The sequence below is a fragment of the Podarcis tiliguerta genome (genome assembly GCF_965153285.1).
Source record: "Podarcis tiliguerta genome assembly, chromosome: 3".
Lineage (NCBI taxonomy): Eukaryota > Metazoa > Chordata > Lepidosauria > Squamata > Lacertidae > Podarcis > Podarcis tiliguerta.
Window position 1 is genome coordinate 117,272,864 of NC_139536.1, and position 5,261 is coordinate 117,278,124.

Here is a 5,261-nt window from a genome sequence, read left to right on the forward strand (position 1 = left end):
GCTTGAATGGAATCTGAAATTATTTGCCTGTAACACAATATTTATTTATGTAAAGAATGTGCCCTGAAAACCAAAAAGACTGGCAAGGTGAAAAATAGTCGGTTCCAAAAGTGGCAATTGAAGAATTCACTGGGAAGTGTTCCTGCACAAGCCCTTTGTGCCATGAAAGGAAAGTGTGCAGCACAAAAGCTCCCATCCATTCCAAGGAGCCTTGCTCCCCGTGACGTGTGGTGAGTGGCCTGGGGGTTTAGGCCAGTCCCCTAAATCTTCCTCTGGTGTCTCCTTCCCAAAGCCTGGGGAGTTTCTGCCTGGCTTAGAGAGGAAGTCTCAGTGCTTACATGCGTGACGTCGCAACATCACACGTGCAACGGCGTCCCCCACGAAAACAAATCACCCTTGCAAACTCTGGCCCTAACGGTTCCCCTACAAAAAATTTCACCACACTCCACTGCTTGCTCAGGAAAACTTCCAGAAAGATTCTGCCAATAAGCAGTTGGCTTCTTGTCTCACATTTTATGTCAGTCATGCCACAAGTCTCCTTTTAATTGGAGTCAGTAGTCATTATCTTTAGAGATTCAGGAAAAATGTTTGAGTGTGGTTAGAGGAGAACTAACCAATAGGGAAGTCAGCCCTCCTTGGGGCACCAGAGAAATACCACAGATGCAGGAGGCTTTGTTTCTGCTGGAGACCTGGCGAGGGTGCTGCCAACCTCTCTCCATTTACACAAACATGAAATACATGATAGATGAGAGTAGCATCTTGGCAGTTAAGGGAACATTGTTATGCGTTTGTAAAGTGGCCTTAACAATATTAATGAAGAATGAGTGCTACCTAGCAAACTTAAATTTTGCTGTTTGCAATTTGGAATGCGACAGTGGTACTGGGGGTTTTTAATGGTTAAATTTGCAGATAACTGAAATTAGGTGGCTCATAATACATTCCAGCAGGTTTCTCTGTCAGCAGTGAACAATGGCTGATGGAAGAGGATCACCTGCATCTGATTTATCCAAACATTGAGAACAAGGATATTCCTTTCTCTTCTCCCCTCCCCCAAGACTCTGGTTTTTAAAGTACAGCTTTGCCAGGCTTTGGCTGTGGTAGAAATCTCTCCTGTTCAAGTCACAAGGTTTTCAGTATATCAGCTTAGACAGCACCCGCCTCATTAGATCACTTTAATGTCTGCTGGTTAAAACAGAAATTCTGATGTATTCAAATTACTAAAGAATTCCTCAAAGCAAGCAGAAATATTTACATTCATGGTGTCCATCACTAGCATTTATGAATTGTGATGCTTGGAAGTGCAGACTATATTTCTTATTTATTCAGTTCATATGCTGTTCGGAATCTTTGCCAAATATGTTCGTCAGGTAGATGCCTCTTGGGATTCCACAGAGCATTTTTTCTATTCTGCATCTCCTTCGGCTCTTCAACATCTCCCCCCACCTTCCAGTCCACACACATGTGGGGTGCATTTTCGTTGTTCTGGTAATACTTAAAATAATTTAATACATGATCATATCTGCTGAGTCTGTCTAGCAGTAGAGAATAACTTGCCTAATAAAGTTCCATTGTTAGTCAATGCTAATAGTTGGCTTTGCCACAGTCATGGGAGATATGCACTCAAGGTAGCATCATGCAGGATATTTTTTCTGTATAGAAATAATATCTCTGTTGAGGAAAGTGTACACACATGGGTCTCATGTGCCTCAAATGCACTGGTCAGGCAGCAGTTATGCACAGCAGCTACCCCAACTACATATGTTTTTTGTAATTTGTGTGTAACTGCTTATGCTGTTTCTGAGAAATTATTTCTGCATAGGAAAAGGTAATGTATACAGACTACATTTATCTCACTACAGTTCAGCCTGTAGCACTGCCAGTCACAAAAAGAAGTTATAAATTGATGCAGGAGTTCTACAATGATTCAGATTTCATGGCTCCTTATAATATTTTTTAATTCAATGAAGTATATTCATACCCATCAAACAAAATCTTGCCATCACATGTGTGATAATTTCTATCATATTCAGGGTGATGTGGTGATTGGTCTGGCAACCCCACATGCAGTATGAATGCCTCAGGTACAGCCCTCATTTCAAAGCCCCACAGTGACGCACTGTAGGTGATTGGGGGTCATACCATATCGGATTCAAGGCTGCCTCTACATCCCTTGAGGCAGTTGTGCAGAGCCGTTGACCCACCAGATGTTGCTGAGCTGCAAATCCCATCAGCTCCACCAAGCATGGCCAATTGCCAAGGATTATGACAGTTGCAGTTCCTCCACATCTGGACCCCCAAAGACCCTCCAGCTTTGGGCAGGATCATGGCAGCTTCAGCTTTTTAACAAGGAAGCTAACACCTAAGGCAAATCTAGCCAGTCTTCCCTTCTCTAGGGGCAGGGGCAGCCACGACTCCCCACCCCAAGCGTATGCCAGTAAGCCCAGCCATTTCAAGGGGGGCTGCTATCCTTTTGGACAATCTAGATGGAGGTCTTGCCTCTACAGGCTGCCAGGCAGTTTTATTCCTGTTGCATTTCTGGGGGAAGGAGAGAGGACCTCAGCAGAGAGAGAGTTCAGTCTTGCCTGCTTCAAAGTTCTCTCAAGACTGGTAGCACCAGAAGACGAGGTCTGACGATCTGGTTGTGTCCTCTGCTATCCCTCTAAATCCTCTTCTGAAAGATTTGACACCCCCCTCTTCCTTGAGCGATCTTTGAGGCTGAAAGTATCAGGAAAAAGCCAAACCAGGGTAGATTGTTCATTCCGGACTGCTGTCTGAAACTTGGCCAGGGCTGCAGAAATACATTAGGAATGTACAGATGAAGAGCAACTTGCAGCTTCTGTTGCTTCTATAACGTCAAACTTGCTGGCAACACTTAAGCATTTTCTGTAGCCCTCCCTGTTGCCTCTTTGCTGTCAACTTCCAGCTTGCTTTGGCAATGTTCTCCAAAACGAATGGCTGCACATACTTAAGGAGGATTTTTGTTGGTTTTTAATTTATCAGGCTTGACAAACCTTGTTTTGGTATTTTGCTGTCAATATCAGGACTATGATATATTGCAGTTAAAGCAAAGGGACCTGCTTTCCTGTCTTTGCGCATGTTCATTCTTCTTTACACAAATGGCATCATATATTTGTATCTTGGTGGGGTCCCCCCCCCCCCGAGGTCAAGTGGTGTACGTTACCCTCTCCTCTCCCTTTTCGTCTTTGTAACAACCCTGTGAGGTAGGCTAGGCTAAGTCAATATTTGTACTTTAGCAGCAGTTCTTGCCCAATGGAGAGTTGGGTGGGGTCAGGTGCAGGGGCCCCAATCCACATACAGTGTACTGCACCCAGGAAATCCTGTTGGCATCCCACACATAACATGCCCCGTCTACACTATCTATCCTACCACTTTCAACAGTCATGGGTTCTTCCAAAGCATCCTGGTAATTGTAGTTTGCTAAGAGTTCTGAGAATACCAATTCTCAGACCCCCCATTTCCTTCACTAAGCTACGATTCCCATAAATTGTAACAATCACCAATATCTCTTTCAAAGGAACTCTAGGAATAGTATATCTTTGAGTGGAATAGAGGTCCCCTAATGCAGGTGGCGCTGTGGGTTAAACCACAGAGCCTAGGGCTTGCCGATCAGAAGGTCAGCAATTCGAATCCCGCGACAGGGTGAGCTCCCATTGCTCGGTCCCTGCTCCTGCCAACCTAGCAGTTCGAAAGCACCTCAAAGGGCAAGTAGATAAATAGGTTCCACTCCGGCGGGAAGGTAAACGGCGTTTCCTTGTGCTGCTCTGGTTCGCCAGAAGCGGTTTAGTCATGCTGGCCACATGACCCGGAAGCTGCACGCCGGCTCCCTTGGCCAATAAAGCAAGATGAGCGCCGCAACCCCAGAGTCGGTCACGACTGGACCTAATGGTCAGGGGTCCCTTTACCTTCAACATTACTGCATCCAGAATTATTGACTGTTTAAACATGACTGTTGAAAGTGACGTTATACTGCTTTAAATGAATAGTGCAGTGGGGGGGGGGGAGCGGAGGCTTATTGGGTTGTTTTTGTTTTGATTATGTATATTGTGTTTTTATATTGTGATTTTATCCTGTGAACCACCCTGTGGATATAGGGTGGTATACAAATAAAATAAAATAATAATATAGCCCCTATTATACAACATTGGAGGGAAGGTTTAAAGGGAAAACCACTCCTATTTTCAAGCTTTCCCTTGCCTCTTATTTTTGTGCTGTGCATCCAGGAATGTAACTCCATTATTTCTATACATCCCATGACCCATTACCAAATGCTGGTGTTCTTGCTGAGTGTTCCATTTCAATAATAATAATAATAATAATAATAATAATAATAATAATAATAATAATAATATCCATTCTGGGAAGTAACTTTTTGGGGGGACACTGAAACCATGGCCACATGGCTTATCCTTGTGACATATTGTTGGCATCCTTGGGGGTGTTAGCAGCGCTGAAGTGACCTTCCTGGAATGAAGCCTGGGCAGTGTGTCTGGAGGTCCTGGGCTGCCCAGATGACAAGTCCCCTCTTGGCCTCACGGATGTGGTCCGGAGGAAGGCAGAGCAAGACATCTGGCACCAGCTGTGCTGCCGGAAGGAAGTGTACCATGGATTTTTGCAGCCTTTTGTTCTGAAGATCTCCCGCACAGCAGTGGAAGTTTAGGTTTAGGAGATTGTGTTGTTATTAAATTCATATGCCGTCCTTCTGAAGATCACATGGACCACAATATAAAAACACAAAATATATCAGCATAATAACAAAAAAGTAAAAATGAAATTAAAATAAAAAATACCTCTCCCCCACAGACATTTTATATTATATTAATTATATATTATAAGGTATGGTTTTTCCAATATAATACCATTGCAGTGATTAAGTGAAAGTTCTTAGCTGTGCAGGTGTGGAAAATCCCTGCTCTGCTCAAATTTGAGGTACTTTCAGATATGCCCAAATGGACTCCAGGACCTCATTGCATTAAAAAAAGAGAGTGCCCCCTGCTGAGTTGATTTGTATATGATGCCCTAATCTGGTTTCCTTTCAGTCCTCCCATCAAAGCATTGGTTGCACCAGGTCAGGCTCTGCGAGATCCCCCAGAGATCCCAGCGGAAGATGGTCTGCCCACAGGGCAGATCCTGTGATGTAGGAGGTCATGATTAATTCATGATCAACTCATCTCCTCTCATAAAAGATGGCCTTTTACTGCAGTTTGATGCTTCGAGTGACCGGACCACAGCACTACAGTGAT